We start from the raw sequence: 17,290 nt of genomic DNA on the forward strand, positions 1-17,290 counted from the left end.
CAGGGATGCTGGACCTGGTTGACTCCAATGCTTCACACAGTTGTCAAGTTGTCTGGATTTCCTATTGGTGGTGGACCATTCTTGATACACACGGGAAACTGTTGTGTGAACATCCCAGCAGCGTTGCAGATCTTGACACAAACCAGTAAGTCTGGTACTTATTACCATACCCTGTTCAAAGGCACTTAAATATTTTGTCTTGCCCATTCACCCTCTGAATGGCACACACACAATCCATGTCTCAATTGTCTCAATGCTTAAATATCCTTCTTTGACCTGTCTCCCTCCTCCCCTTCATCTGAACTGATTGAAGTGGATTTAACAAGTAACATCAATAAGGGATCATAGTTTTCACCTGGTCAGTCTGTCATGGAAAGAGTAGGTGTTCTTAATGTTTTGTACACTCAATGTATGTTCTCTGCATGTATGGTTCAGGGCTTAAATGTGCATATGGAGATGACTGGGACAGTTGTTTTGTGTGTGAGAGAGAGCGCACACACACTGTACTGACTGTTCTCTCTCCTGATCTGATCCAGCAGCATGAGTCACTGGCAGGCTGTAGGGAGAGCTGAGCGCCACACTCACACACACGACTCATCCACATAGAGTTTGATGCTCCAGTCTGCTCTATTTTGTCCCCAGTCTCTTTTAGATCTCTCTGTGAGGAGGCTTAGTGTAGATTAATGACCTGACTAGACTAAGACGGGGAGGGACTGTTAAGACGATAGGTTGGGAAGCAGGCAGCGGAGAACGAGACGACTGGTGTCTCAACATATCAACCTCTCCCAGTGGAATGCCTGGGAATGGAGCAGAAACACTCACATTATATAGCCTTGTCACGTTGCAGCGACTTACCAGTACAGCAGCTCACTACAACCAAGGTGGTTTCTGTACAATTCAACCCAGTTTTGGGTTCCTCCCCGTAGGCGGCCATGTTTGAGACCGTACAGACAGGAAGGAAGTTGTGATCTAGTTAGCTAACTGGCGGCTGTTGGTTGTTTTTTCTTTTACCTGCCGATGTGGGGCTGACCCATTGTCTCCATGGTGACAGGCCCTTGCTCGGATGTACAGACGGAGCAGTGGAGGCTGGCTCGCTGCATTCCGCTGCCGGCGTGTCTGGGCACGCTGCCGTCATTTCAGGAGCAGCACGGCAACCAGCAAACACTGTCAGAGAGGGGGAGATGGGAGTGAGTGGAGGGGGGTGCAGTTGGTTGCCTGGAGACTGTCGCCAGGGAACTCTAAGCAGTGAAGAATCTCTCATGCCATGCGAAGCCTGGTCATGCTGAAGTCTAAGTTGATCGCCTTTTATTGTGTTCTTAGTGTCAGGAACGTTGTTGCTCACCTATTACAGTTTTTTTGTGGCACGTTGTATGTCAAGCTTTCAGAGTTTTGAAAATAAAATTCTCCCCACCAGACAAAGCATTTTACTACGAGGCGTCTGCAATCACAGTTTTTCTGTGTTTCTGTTCAGAATGTCTTCTTCCAGCCAGTTGAGATCCGTGACACACTTGTGTGTTCTTCTCTCTGCCTGGCCCTGCTTCACACTGTCGCTCATCTCTGCTGCTTGGTGGTGGAGGATCCCATCCGGAGCTTGGGGGAGAGACTGCAGGCTCCCTGCCCTGCCAGCTGTTTGGCTGCTTGGCATGGGTAGTGAGGAGTCTGAACACCTCTACAGTGTGTGGCAAGAACAGATGGTGTGGACTTGTACTGCTAATTCTAAAGAGCCTCTCCAGCTCCATCCCAGAGGCACTCTTCCCTCTGGCCAACAATGACACACCACAGTCGGGGCAAGATTCTATTTCATTTATGATTATGCATCAGATATTTCAACGCTCGACCAATCACCATGACTTCAAATATGCAGTCCTGTCACCATGACTGCTTGACTTCAGGCTTCCTCATGCTCATGTTCTCATGCATCCATCACTGAATGAGTGCGTTCAATGGAGAACTAGCCTTTGTATTGTCAGTGTCTCCCTTTCTATCCATGTAACATCTACTTCTGTTTTCAAGATCAAAGAACATAAATAAAATCAGCTAAAGGGGCAGAACAAGGGTTTCACAGTATTCTGCCTGCCATCGCTGAGTGTATGTGTTTCCAACTCTTTGTGATTTTATTTCCTGCTCTTTTGTGGGCCCTCCCTTGGTCCCCAGCTATCCATCATGCATTGTTTGGTGCTCTACTCCTACCCCTGTGGCTATTCTTAAGCTAGCTTTGACCCCGTCATCCTGCTCCCACTCTGTGTGAAGGGGGTCTATGGGAAAGGCTCTCAAATCTCCCTCTGTGTTGCTAATGGCTTTAGACTCTGTTCACTGAGTGAGGGGAAAAGTTGAGATCAGCCAAGAAATGGCTTCTCGCTGCACTGGCCTCTTCACCCCGCCCAGCACCTCCACTTTCACTCCATGGCAGCCTCCTTTCTTTTGAGCTTTGTTACCCTCCTTTTCTCCCTAATCTGTATCCACCAACTCTCATCCCTGTCGGTCTCCCTCACCTTCTCTCTGTGCACAGGGCTTTGGTGGGGATTTGGCAGGGCGGTAAGCAGCTGTCTGCCACACTACGCTACTCGGCGCTCCAGTCGAGTGCTCTCCAATCTTGAGGAGCCTTCTCCAAACCGCCCTTCTCTGGAGGGGTTTAACTCGGACTTACTGCTCTAGACAACCCTGCGTGTGTGTGTGTGTGTGTGTGTGTATTCATTCCCAGCTGAACACGTCTTCTGGTGTTACCACGGTGACCTCCCATTGATTTACACCAGCCCACCCCAATTTTAGGCTCCATTTGCATGCCGACGATAACTCGTCTAATCAGTTAACCCCCTAGAATCGATGTCCGCGCCCCATGGGAAGCTAATTAGCATGACGTTATGTTAGTTAGCGAGCTAGCCAGCTAACGTTAGCTAGCTAACAGTACACTAACTTGAAAGGAAAATACTTTGTCATAACCCCGTTCCGCTTGCGGAACACCTCTGCAACAGCCAGTGAAAGTGCAGGGCGCCAAATTCAAAACAACAAATCTCATAATTAAAATTCCTCAAGCATACAAGTATTTTACACCATTTTAAAGATGATACAATTCTTGTTAATCCAGCCACAGTGTCTGATTTCAAAAAGGATTTACAGCGAAAGCACCACAGACGATTGTTAGGTCACCACCAAGCCACAGAAAAACACAGCCATTTTTCTAGTCAAAGAGAGGAGTCACAAAAAGCAGAAATGGAGATAAAATTAATCACTAACCTTTGATCGTCATCAGATGACACTCCTAGGACTTCATGTTATACAATACATGTATGTTTTGTTAGATTTTTTTATATAAATATGAACTTTATCAGAGTTTACATTGGCGCGTTACGTTCAGTAGTTCTAAAACATGCAGTGATTGTGCAGAGAGCCACATCAATTTACAGAAATACTCATTAATCGGAATGGCCGATTTTAATTAGGGCCGATTTAAAGTTTTCATAACAATTGGAAATCTGTATTTTTGTACACCGATTTTTGCAGATTTGTTTTATTATTCTTTTTTTTTTTTTTTACACCTTTATTGAATATTTATTTAACTAGGCAAGTCTGTTAAGAACACATTCTTATTTTTCAGGGGCAGAACGACAGATTTTCACCTTGTCAGCTCGGGGATACAATCTTGCAACCTTAACTATTCCTTGTGCACTCCACAAGAAGACTGCTTATTTTGCGAATGCAGTAAGCCAAGGTAAGTTGCTAGCTAGCATTAAACTTATCTTACAAATAATCAATCAATCATAATCACTAGTTAACTACACATGGTTGATGATATTACTAGATATTACTTAGCGTGTCCTGCGTTGCATATAATCTGACTGAGCATACAAGTATCTAAGTATCTGACTGAGCGGTGGTAGGCAGAAGCAGGCGACGCGACATTCATTCAAACAGCACTTTCGTGTGTTTTGCCAGCAGCTCTTCGTTGTGCGTTAAGCATAGGCTTGAAGTAATAAACAGCTCAATCAACTCCCGAGATGAGGCTGGTGTAACCGAAGTGAAATGGCTGGCTAGTTAGCGCGCGCCAATAGCGTTTCAAACGTCACTCGCTCTGAGCCTCTGGTTGTTCCCCTTGCTCTGCATAAGTAACGCGGTTTTGAGTGTGGCTGTTGTCGTTGTGTTCCTGGTTCGAGCCCAGGGAGGAGCGAGGAGAGGGACGAAAGCTATACTGTTACACTGGCAGTACTAAAGTGCCTATAAGAAAATCTAATAGTCAAAGGTTAATGAAATACAAATGGTATAGAGAGAAATAGTCCTATAAATCCTATAATAACTACAACCTAAAACTTCTTACCTGGGAATATTGAAGACTCATGTTAAAAGGAACCACCAGCTTTCATATGTTCTCATGTTCTAAGCAAGGAACTTAAACGTTAGCTTTCTTACATGGCTCATATTGCTCTTTTACTTTCTTCTCCAACACTTTGTTTTTGCATTATTTAAACCAAATTGAACACATTTCTATATTGATTTGAGGCTAAATTGATTTTATTGATGTATTATATTAAGTTAAAATAAGTGTTCATTCAGTAGTGTTGTAATTGTCATTATTACAAAATAAGAATAAAAAACTCGGCCGATTTTAATCGGTATCGGCTTTCTCGATCCTCCAATAATCGGTATCGGCGCTGAAAAATCATAATCGGTCGACCTCTAGTCCAAATATCTTCTTTTGTTAGGGCTTTTGGTAAACAAATCCAAAAGCGCGTTCAGGTCGTGCCGAACATCGGACGAAAAGTTCAAAAAGTTCCGTTACAGCCCATAGAAAAATGCCAAACTAAGTATGGAATCAATCTTTAGGATGATTTTAACATAAAATGTCATTAATGTTCCAACCGGACAATTCCTTTGTCTGTACAAATGAAGTGGAATGTAACTACCTTTCACGTGAGGGGCAGTGTAGCCTAGTGGTTAGAGCGTTGGGCTAGTAACCGGAAGGTTGCAAGTTCAAATCCCCGAGCTGACAAGGTACAAATCTGTTGTTCCGCCCCTGAACAGGCAGTTATCCCACTGTTCCTAGGCCGTCATTGAAAATAAGAATTTGTTCTTAACTGACCTGCCTGGTTAAATAAAGGTACAATTTAAAAAATTTAAATAAATAAAAAGCACGCCAGACCCAGGCTGTGGCACTCACTCAAATAGCCTATGAGCCCCTCCTTTAGAGTAGAATCTTCAAAACAGGTTCTAAATACTGTTGACATCTAGTGGAAGCCTTGAAGTGAAACATAACTAATATTCTTCAATGGGGGCTGAGTTGAAAAACTACAAACTTCAAATTTCCCACTTCCTGGTTGGATTTTTTTCTCAGGTTTTTGCCTGCCATATGAGTTCTGTTTTATACTCAGACATCATTCAAACAGTTTTAGAAACTTCAGAGTTTTCTATCCAAATTTATATGCATATTCTAGCTTTTACGGCTGAGTAGCAGGCAGCTTAATTTTGGCACGTTTTTCATCCAAGCTACACAATACTGCCCCCTACCCCAAAGAAGTTAAGACATGTAGCTAGCTAAACAATGGACCATAATGACAACTCATGACATTACTCCCCTGTATGAATCTACAGGTAGCTAACAACCAGGTTCTATGGCTATAACTAGTCAAGGAAATGTGTCTGAGATACGAAGAATAAGATCATACACATAACGTTAGCTAGCAACCCAGCCAGCTACCGTTAGCTAGCGATCAGTACACTTGAAATGAAACCACTTTCTGTCAAAATTAGAAATGTGTAATATCTAAAAATTAGCTAGCTAGACTCACCAGTATACATCATGGTTGGACATGTCTCCTGTCTGATGCCATGCATGGTTGCCCTTAGTTTGACGATGTAATCTAGACTGGTGTTTTCTCCATCTCCTTAGCTATCATACTCGAATTCCACTGATTTCAAAACTCAGTCCTCCCGAAAGTGGAGAGCATACACATAACGTTAGCTAGCGAGCCAGCCATCTAACGTTACACTTTAACTTGACATTTAGGTTCATGCAGTTTTACTATGCGATACATTTAAAAAAGCTGCGTTTGACACTATTACCAAGACATACTGTCAAGCTCCAATAGACAGACGCGTGCAATCCAAACTCATCTCTCGACATGTCCAGCCCACTCATTATCTCAGCCAATCATGGCTAGAGGGAAGGTTGCAATCTTTTTCTGTGGCTAAACCGACTAGGCTTGTAATTTAACAATTCTATTTGTATTTACAGATGTCATATAAGTTTGATATTAAAGCACATGAAAGTTCAAATGTTCGAGAAGGCATTTCTGCCCAAACAGCTCTCCTGTGAAGTCCTGACTTGCGACATACACCTAGTTTCCTGAATCGGGTCACATTTGTGATGCGCAATTGTCATGTACTGTTTGCATCAGGAGAGTAGACATGGATGAGCCTGGGTGGAGAAGCTTATCCACACGGGAACATATGACATACACCTAGATTCCTGAACCGGGTCACAATTAGACTGTCTGTATCTGTCCCAGAAATACACAAATTACTTTACATGCACTGCAAATGACCTAGACCCATGTTGGCATGTCAAAACATAATAAAGTATTTACATTTTAATACGGTTCAAGTTCTGTTTAGGACCATTGAAATTGCACTTCGGGACATTGAGGAAAAAAGTTAGTTGCGAGTCTCTCAGATATTGAACCGACACCCCAAAAAATATACCCTTTTGATTTATTTTTTCACTGTTTTTCCATGTGTGAATCTGTTATTCAATGCGTTTCTATGGGCTAATACCTAAAATTCAAAATCAAATACCAAAATAATCCTTGGTATGACAATTTTTAAAACAATTCACACACACACACAATAGGCTTGTCTCAAAGAGGCTTGGAATGAAAGGAGATGCACGACACGCACTTAATACTCCTCTCATGAAAGCCATTTGGCTGCCTCTCTATGCATCATGGCATACAAACTCCATTCCCATCCATGCGATACCAGAGGGGGGACTTGTAAGTCGTCAGTGACTCCCATGTCATATGCGTGGGCACAAGTTGTTTCCCTGCTCTGTTTTGTTTTTGTGATTTCCCACGTCCTGCTGTTGAGATGCCCGGTGGCTCCAAGGCCAAATGGAAGCAGCAGAGCAGATGAAGTGCACTTCCTGTGTGCGCATTCTGTAAGCCAAAGCCCTGATTACCGCTCAATGGACTCCCAGCAGCCGGCCAGTCCAGATAAAGATGTGAAAGAATGCGGATAAATATTTGGGTTTCTCTCTGAGTGTGTGTGTGTTTTGTGTAGTGGTAGTCTTAGCGGGAAGAGTAAAGCATGCTGGGATCTTGGGCTGTGTGGCTTGGGTGATGGGCAAGGCTCATTCAACCCTCGTCCTCTCCCCTGTAACTATTCCCCAGGTCGTTGCTGTAAATGAGAATGTGTTCTCAGTCAACTTACCTGGTGAAGTTGTGTTCTCATTCCCTCTGGTAGATTTAGGTAAGAATATCAATTTCACCAGCCGTGTTGGCAGGTGTTCAATTTGCAGGGCTCTACAGTGTGAGTATTACATTCACATTTTTTAGAATAAAAATAGGCAAAAGTACATTTTGAACAAGTGTGAGTTGCGAATTTTAGCAGAAAATTTTTGCGGTAGCTGTTTTCAAAGTATTTCTGCTGTTTTGTTTCACAGTTGCTAATCTCACAAATGAATACGAATCCTATATCCCACCGCATGCAACAACATTGCCTGTCTGGGGAGCTGTGCACACTGTGAGTGAAGTGCTGATTAGGGATGTGACAAATGGATAATTTTTCATAACATTTAAGCAGTCATAGAGCACTAGGCTGCAGTCAAAGTTATTAGGAGATATCTAATCAATGGAAAATGTGATTAAAATGACAGAAATTAAAGTTAAATAACACCAAGAGCCAACAGGTAGGGTGCTACTAAATAATCTGAATGGTGCTTCTACACGTGCATTGCTCCCTGTTTGGGGTTTTAGGCTGGGTTTCTTTACAGCACTTTGATATATCAGCTGATGTAAGAAGGGCTGTATAAATACATTTGATTTGATTTGGAAGGGGTAAAAGCCCACAGTTAAAGTTATGTAGTCTCAATTAGCCTAGCTAACATTAACCTCAATGCGTGGCATTCCTTTTGCTGAAATAATGTTATCTGAGAAATTAAGCTAATTGATTGCACCCCATTTGGCCAGTTTAATTTATAGGATTCTGATCATGTTCAATAAATATAGTACCCAACATCCGATTTGGACCAAATATCTTCCTACCAATGAGTAAGACATGAGGAAACACACACTGGATAGATGCAGAGATGTGTTGTTTTACAGGGTCAGCTATAGTAACACGGCACCCCTGGAGCAAATGAGGGTTGAGGCACATCTGCTAAGCAACTGCTAAGCAACCTGCCACCCTTATACCGTTTTCACTGATTGTCCAAAACATTATGAACACCTGCTCTTTCCATTACATGTTTTGACCATGTGAAAGCTATGATCCCTTATTGATGTCACTAGTTAAATCCACTTCAATCAGTATAGATTAATGGAAGGAGACAGGTTAAAGATGGATTTTAAAGCCTTGAGACAATTGACACAAGTATTGTGTATGTGTGCCATTCAGAGGGAATGGGCAAGACGAAAGATTTAAGTGCCTTTGAAAGGGGTATAGTAGTAGGTGCCAGGTGCACCGTTTTGTGTCAAGAACCGCAATGCTGTTTCCTGTTTGCATCAAGAATGGTCCACCACCCAAAGGACATCCAGCCAACATGGCACAACTGTGGGAAGCATTGCAGTCAACATGGACCAGCATCCCTGTGGAATGCTTTCGACACCTTGTAGAGTCAATGCCCAGGCAAATTGAGGCTGTTCTGAGGGCATAATATTGTTCATGTTTTGTACACTCAGTGTACAGTATAAGTTCTCTTTTTGACAAACTGATTTTCTTTCATGGAGGACTGGCTTGAATTGTGAGGATGGCCACAATTTATTTTAATCATGAGCCAAATCTGTTGGTTTTGTACCCAAAGTTGCAAAGGGACTGTTTTGATCTATTTAATAAACACAGGAGACCAGCAAAATGGATAACATTTTGGCGGTATAGCAGGAGCAGTGGCATCTAGTGGTCATAACCTGTTACTTTCACACTACTTTATGGTAAATAATGCAAGCGACTTCAATTACTTATTTCTCTGAACAGGGGTATTAAAAAAACTACCAGATTTACAGGGAATACATTACATGGTATGGAAAAGCAATACTCCAAGCCACAGCTTCAAACATAGAGAACTGATACTTGTTGTTGGGGTGGGATGGGCATGGGGAGCAGGCAATGTTCCCTCTAAGCTGCACACAGCTCCCCCGGGACTGCCGCGCAGAAGAAATATCACCACGAGCAGAAAAGCACGAGATTGAACTTCACTCAACTTTCTAGTTTTCCCCCTATCAACGTTTCCCTCTACTGTGCTAATTGTCAATGCAATATTAGCCACTTTCAATGCCACATACCGAAAGAAAACTAACTATGCAAGAGATTTTCTTGTAGGCAGAGGGCATTGGAGTAGAATTCTATTGCATTGATAGGCACGACTCAGGCCCATACTCTACACAAAATGGTGCGCAATAACCAATCAAAACTGCAGTATCCCTATATGCAAGTAGACAATTGCCATATATGGATCTGTGCTATTCACTTTGTACTGGATTGTATTTACAGCATGAGTGGTTGTGAGTAGATGTGCTTGTTTTGAGATCAAAGTAAATGCTGCATATAGCCAGGTGTGTACATTTGTTCATATTCTTTGCTAGTAAGTGAGGAGCTCATTTCTAGTCAGCAATGTGGGATTGGTTGCTTCCTACAAGAGCACAAAACGTGTGCATTTCTAGCCATCTTTGAAAAGCAAGTCAGGTAAATAATTTATATTCTGCAGGAGGCTGTGTTACAGTGCATTCGGGAAGTATTCCGACCCCTTGACTTTTTCCACATTTTGTTACATTTACAGCCCTATTCTAAAATGGATTAAATTATTTAATCAATCTTCACATAATACCCCATAATGACAAAGCAAAAACAGGTTGTTAGAAATTTTTGCAAATTTATATTTTTAAATGAAACATTTACATAAGTATTTAGACCCTTTACTCAGTACTTTGTTGAAGCACCTTTGGCAGCGATTACAGCCTCAAGTCTTCTTGGGTATGACGCTACAAGCTTCACACACCTGCAGTTGGGGAGTTTCTCCCATTCTTCTCTGCAAATCCTCATCTCTATAAGGTGGGGTGGGGAGTGTTGCTGCACAGCTATTTTCAGGTCTCTCTAGAGATGTTCAAGTCCGGGCTCTGGCTGGGCCACTCAAGGACATTGAGACTTGTGCTTAGGGTTGTTGTCCTATTAGAAGGTGAACCTTTAGGTCCTGAGCGCCCTGGAGCAGGTTTTCATCAAGGATCTCTCTGTACTTTGCTCAATTAATCTTTCCCTCGATCCTGAATAGTCTCCCAGTCCCTGCAGTTGAAAAACATTCCCCACAACATGATGCTGTCACCACCATGCTTCACCATAAGGATGGTGCCAGGTTTCCTCCATAGCATCAATGCCTTCCTCTTGCAGTAGTTAAATCTTGCTATCATCAAACTAGAGAATCTTGTTTTTCATGGGCTTTGAGTCTTTAGATGCCTTTTGCCAAACTCCAAGCGGGCTTTCATCTGCCTTTTACTGAGGAGTGGCTTCCGTCTGGCCACTCTACCATACACGTCTGATTGGTGGAGTGCTGCGGAGATAGCTGTCCTTCTGGAAGGTTTTTCCAACTCCACAGAGGAACTCTCACTCTGTCAGAGTGACCATTGGGTTCACACCCCTTGTGCTGAAAAATTAATTTTAGGAGGTGCTGGATGCAGGCATACAAGTTGGTATAATTTACTCAAGTCTACAAAGTGTTTCTGGGCTATTTACTTTGTTTTCTTCACAAGCTTGGTTGTTTTTCAAGGTTAGTTTGAGTCTGCTGCTTCAGCTGATAGCGAAGTGACGCCGTCGACTACTAGTCAGATCCCAAATCTCTCACAGACACACGACAGGACTCGAGTGGCCACGTTACCACTGTATCATTCCGCCCTTAAAGGGATCTCTGAAATTTTATCTCAACTGATATTATCGTTGAGACGCTAGTCACAATTTTTTTTAATGAAATTTTGCAATATACCACATTACTTCTTGCTAATACATTGGATGGCACATCAATGCGAGCTGTGGCAAGAAGGTTTGCTGTGTCTGTCAGCGTAGTGTCGAGAGCATGGAGGCGCTACCAGGAGACAGGCCAGTACATCAGGAGATGTGGAGGAGGCCGTAGGAGGGCAACAACCCAGCAGCAGGACCGCTACCTCCGCCTTTGTGCAAGGAGGAGCAGGAGGAGCACTGCCAGAGCCCTGAAAAATGACCTCCAGCAGGCCACAAATGTGCATGTGTCTGCTCAAACGGTCAGAAACAGACTCCATGAGGGTGGTATGAGGGCCCGACGTACACAGGTGGGGGCTGTGCTTACAGCCCAACACCGTGCAGGACGTTTGGCATTTGCCAGAGAACACCAAGATTGGCAAATTCGCCACTGGCGCCCTGCGCTCTTCACAGATGAAAGCAGGTTCACACTGAGCACATGTGACACACGTGACAGAGTCTGGAGACGCCGTGGAGAACGTTCTGCTGCCTGCAACATCCTCCAGCATGACCGGTTTGGCGGTGGGTCAGTCATGGTGTGGGGTGGCATTTCTTTGGGGGGCCGCACAGCCCTCCATGTGCTCGCCAGAGGTAGCCTGACTGCCATTAGGTACCGAGATGAGATCCTCAGACCCCTTGTGAGACCATATGCTGGTGCGGTTGGCCCTGGGTTCCTCCTAATGCAAAACAATGCTAGACCTCATGTGGCTGGAGTGTGTCAGCAGTTCCTGCAAGAGGAAGGCATTGATGCTATGGACTGGCCCGCCCGTTCCCCAGACCTGAATCCAATTGAGCATATCTGGGACATCATGTCTCGCTCCATCCACCAACGCCACGTTGCACCACAGACTGTCCAGGAGTTGGTGGATGCTTTAGTCCAGGTCTGGGAGGAGATCCCTCAGGAGACCATCTGCCACCTCATCAGGAGCATGCCCAGGCGTTGTAGGGAGGTAATGCAGGCCACACACACTACTGAGCCTCATTTTGACTTGTTTTAAGGACCTTACATCAAAGTTGGATCAGCCTGTAGTGTGGTTTTTCACTTTAATTTTGAGTGTGACTCCAAATCCAGACCTCCATGGGTTGATAAATTTGATTTCCATTGATAATTTTTGTGTGATTTTGTTATATACAATATATATTTTTTTGTTTGGAGACTCCTGTTTGCTTGGTTGGTGTTGAGGGGGTGTACTTGAGGCCACAGTCTCACTTATTTTTGGAGTTTATTTGCAGGCCTATGTGAGGCCCAGTTGGGTAACCCTCTGCCTGTGTATCAGTATTAGGAAGCCTGGGTGTGTGTCACTTGTTTGTGCTGGCATCTCATGGGCCTGGCGCTGCTGATGCCGGGCTCCATCTCTCCCCGCTCTCCCTCTCAGCTGTGAAAATCACAGAATTTTGAGTACTTGGCAGAAGCTCAGCTGTGTTTTTTTTTCTTCTGCTTTTCTCCTCCCTAAGGACTTTTATTTTACTTACTGTGCACAGTTGGAAAATTCATTGTCAGTTTTTTATTGTTGACTGCTCATTAAAGAGAACAGCCAGGGAAGGAAAAATAAAATTAAAATTCAGATCTCATGGAGTGGATTTCACGCCAATGCCTCAGTCTTTGTGGAGGTTGGAAAAGCACTCTCTCTCCCAACGTCCAAGCGTCAGTTGGTGTGTAACTATCTATCCCCCCCCCCTCACACGCACACACACACACACACACACACACACACACACACACACACACACACACACACACACACACACACACACACACACACACACACACACATCACTAGTGTACACAGTGCATTCGGAAAGTATTCAGACCCCTTGATTTTTTCCCCCACATTTTGTTATGTTATAGCCTTATTTTTTCCCTCATCAATCTATACACAATACTCCATAATGACAACGCAAAAACAGGTTTGTTAAAATTTGTGAAAAAATGTAATAAAAAAATGTAAATATCACATTTACATAAGTATTTAGACACTTTACTCAGTACTTTGTTGAAGCACCTTTGGCAGCGTTTACAGCCTTGAGTATTCTTGGGTATGACACTACAAGCTTGGCACACCTGTATTTGTTTCCTAGTTAAATAAAGGATAAAAAAATGAAATTTATCCCATTCTTCTCTGCAAATCTTCTCAAGCTCTGTCAGGTTAGATGGGGAATGTTGCTGCACAGCTATGGGTTCAAGTCCGAGCTCTGGCTGGGCCACTCAATGACATTCAGAGACTTGTCCCGAAGCCACTCCTGCGTTGTCTTGGCTGTGTGCTTAGGGTCGTTGTCCTGATGGAAAGAGAACCTTAGCCCCAGTCTGGGATCCTGAGCGCTCTGGAGCAGGTTTTCATCAAGGATCTCTCTGTACTTTGCTCCGTTCATCTTTCCCTTCGATCCTGACTTGTCTTCCAGTCCCTGCCACTGAAAAACATCCCCACAGCATGATGCTGCCACCACCATGCTTCACTGTAGCGATGGTTTCAGGTTTCCTCCAGATGTGACGCTTGGGATTCAGGCCAAAGAGTTAAATCTTGGTTTCATCAGACCAGAGAATCTTGTTTCTTATGGTCTGAGAGTACTTTGAGTGCCTTTTGGCGAAGTCCAAGTGGGCTGTAATGTGCCTTTTACTGAGGAGTGGCTTCCGTCTGGCTACTCGATCGTGGAGTGCTGCAGAGATGGTTGTCCTTCTGAAAGGTTTTCCCATCTCCACAGAGGAACTCTGGAGCTCTGTCAGATTGACCATTTGGTTCTTGGTCTCCTCCCTGACTAAGGCCCTTCTCCCACGATTGCTCAGTTTGGCTGTTGGCCAGCTGTAGGTTGTTCCAAACTTCTTACATTTAAGAATGAAGGAGGCCACTGTGTTCTTGGGAACCTTCAATGCTGCAGAAATGTTTTGTTACTCTTTGCCAGATCCGTGCCTCGACACAATCCTGTCTCGGAGCTCTACGGACAATTCCTTCCACCTCATGGCTTGGTTTTTGCTCTGACATGCACTGTGTGGGACCTTTTTATATAGACAGGTGTGTGACTTTCCAAATCATGTCCAATTCGTTGAAATTACCACAGATGGACTCCAAGTTGTAGAAACATCTCAACGATGATCAATGGGAACAGGATGCACCTGAGCTCAATTTCGAGTGTCATAGCAAAGGGTCTGAAAAGTTATGTAAATAAGGTATTTGTTTTTTATTTTGAATACATTTGCAAACATTTATAAAAACCCGTTTTTGCATTGTCATTATGGGGTATTGTGTGTTGGTTGATGAGGGGAAAAACGTATTTAATCCATTTTATAATAAGTCTGTAACGTAACAAAATGTGGAAAAAGTCAAATGGGTCTGAATACTTTCCAAATGCACTGTCTGTATTCATGTGTGGAGTAAAATAGAATTCAAGTAGGCCAGAGATATGTAGATTTATATCTACATACTCACCACAGTGCTTCTCTCCAGTTCAAAGGCAGGAACATACAATGTGGTCCTCTAGGCACTGCATTGTATGTCATAGCGATGTGTTTGTTGTCTAAGAGTTAAATCATGATGTCATAGTTGGCCTCTCAGCTAGCAGTGATTAATCTGCTGTAGCTAATAAACAGATTAACCACACTGGAGAGCAAGGGCCTACAGTTGCATGATTGTCTGCTTGGTTTATCTTGTGTATTAGGAATCCATATTTGGGATGGTGTTTGAATTCCTTAATGCTGTAGACCGACACACACTGGGTTAGGGAGTGTGATTGATTTCAGCCCTCACTTTCTGTGTGATGTGAGCTCCTCTTCTGCCAATACCCAGTTGTGTTGGAAGATTCACTGCCATTTCCTCCAGATGGGGACATGGAGTGATCTGATCAGCCATTGATGTGTCAAGGCATGTTGATAGACCAGGATTACTGAGGAGGCTAATAGTATTAAACAAAGAAACGGGCTGCGGCCTTTTAGCTTGTGTTGCGCCCCCTTTTTCTCTTCTACTTTTAACCCCACTCAAGCTCAGTCAGCACAGCTCTCTTCTAGGGTTGGGCTGTATCCAGATTTTCATAAGTTTATACCGTTTCTATACCATCCCGGGGTATATGGTATTATCGAATGTGCACATAAGGGGTGCTATTTAAAAAATAAAGATGATAATAATTTACAAAAATCTTTGACGCACAAAACAGTTTAGGCAACAGGAATCTTCATCCAGGAGAATATTGCATGTCTCTGCAGTAACCAAGATGCTTGATCTTGACATCTAGCCACTCAGCTAGAAAGTTAGCAAACCAAATGCATATCTGTAGCCCTGAGCTGGATATTATTAATTTGACATCTTAGGTTTCTTATAGTTATATTTAACCTATAGTTTATAAGCAGTGGCTTAGCACACACACCCGCAGCCCCAGCGAGGGGATATTGAAAATCATACCGTTGGTATTTCTAAATACCCCGGTAAACGGTATATCGCCCAAGCCTGCTCTCTCCCTTCTTTTTTTGTTGTCAATTCATCTCTCTCCCCTGTTAAACCTGGAATGCTCTGTCTCTCCTCTCCCTGTTCTCTCCCAATCTTGCTCTCCTCTGTGTCTCAGTCAACTGTTGTGTTAATAGAATCCCTGCCTCCCGGAGAGCAAAGTAACGAGATGCCAGTTGGAACCAACACACTTCGACTCATGGGAAATGGATTTCTCTTATATTTATTTTTGCCTCCGCAATCCTCTCCAGTTGGTACCCTCTCCTCTATTGCTCCATGTAGTCATTTTCACCTCCCTCGAAACCTGGAAAACTAACTTTCAAACCGGCTTTTGATCAGTCCAACCCCAATTTTCTTTTCTTTACCAAAATGAAAATGATGTTCTCCCACATTTTTCTCACCCTCCTTTCGCTCCCCTCTTTCTCAGGCGCTCACATGAAAGTTGAGAGTTTAATTGCTGGAGCGCTATCTTAATGAGGACATGAAAGATAGGGCCCATTGTGTGGCGGGCCGGGCTGGAGTCTACGGCACTGCCTGACATTATCTCTCCCTTTGCCGGACTAGGCTTTGTTGGCTAAGGTATACAGCCGTAGCAGCCTGCATCCTGTAGGGTATTTGAACAGCCCCAACCCATTTAGTTTCTAGTTCTCTACTACAGAACTCTTCAAGTACAATCTGCTTTGGAAATGGCTTCATTCTCCCCAGATTGTCTCTGATGTTCAGTCCCTGCGCTGTCACTCTCCTATTCCTTTCAACTTTTCAGTTGTGTGTGTGTGTGTGTGTGTGTCTATCAGCAGGTGGAAATTCTGTTTGTGTGATTAAGCATGTGTTTTTCCATTAGTGCTGTGCGATTAACGGGAATGTCTGTTGTTTTTCAGTTTTCAAGCAACTAATTGACCGAAATCTATTTTAATTCCACCCGTATTGCCTTTTTTTTTTGTTCATTTCAAAATGTTAAAGCATGAAGCAGATAAGTCTTTGGACCTTTACAAACCTGCTGAATGTAAAATATGGTGTGCTTTAGCTTGGGAAAAACATTGTCTCTGGATGACAACAATGATGTTTATGTCCAACATTAGGGCTGTTTTCTTAAATAAGTTAAATCTGCTCAGTGTTTCCTTGGCACGATACTAACTGTGCAGTATCATCCCGGCCCTAGAGTAGAGGCCTGCTTTCTGCGAGACCCAAACATGGAGGTTTAATTTCCTGTGGCAGATAGGACTGTATAATGGGGGGGGAGAGAGACTGGGTACACTGGGGGGCGAACGATAACGGAGAGAGACAGGGCTGTGCGTTGGTGAATAGTCTGAGAACAAAATGTATAGAAAAAACTGAATTGCATCTGATTCCTTTTTAGAAAAGCAGATGCATCTCCTCTATCGCTCCCCTCTGCAATCTTCCCCTTCTGTCTCCACTCTCGTTTTGTTCATGACCAGGGCCAGGGAGCAACAGTTAATATTTGTTTCTGAAATGGGAGAGAGGCAGAATAAAGACGCTTTAGCATCATCTCGTTGGTATTTACCGCATTGTTCTTCTGGAGTGGTTCTATAATGTGCAACTAATCGAGCATTGTCAAGCTGCACTGTATGTCTTCCTGTGTGTGTTGGTGGTGGTCAATCAGGCATGTACAATAATGTGTTTTCTACGGTTTGGGAGCCCAGCTTTGTTGGTCC

General features: G+C 43.5%; 1 protein-coding gene across 6 annotated transcripts in view; it reads left to right on the top strand.

Annotated features, from left to right (window-relative positions):
* Positions 1 to 17,290, top strand: part of LOC112254357 (bifunctional heparan sulfate N-deacetylase/N-sulfotransferase 2) — a 191,991-nt gene that overhangs the window by 45,691 nt on the left and 129,010 nt on the right. Inside the window, exon 1 of one of the 6 annotated variants that reach the window (XM_024426867.2) lies at positions 3,594 to 3,709. The exons of the other annotated variants lie outside the window; for them this stretch is intronic. The gene's annotated coding sequence lies outside the window, so the exon portion shown is untranslated. Of the gene's footprint in view, positions 1 to 3,593; positions 3,710 to 17,290 lie in introns of those variants that run through there. 6 annotated transcript variants of the gene reach the window in all.

This window comes from Oncorhynchus tshawytscha, linkage group LG01 (assembly GCF_018296145.1).
Source record: "Oncorhynchus tshawytscha isolate Ot180627B linkage group LG01, Otsh_v2.0, whole genome shotgun sequence".
Taxonomy (NCBI): Eukaryota; Metazoa; Chordata; class Actinopteri; order Salmoniformes; family Salmonidae; genus Oncorhynchus; species Oncorhynchus tshawytscha.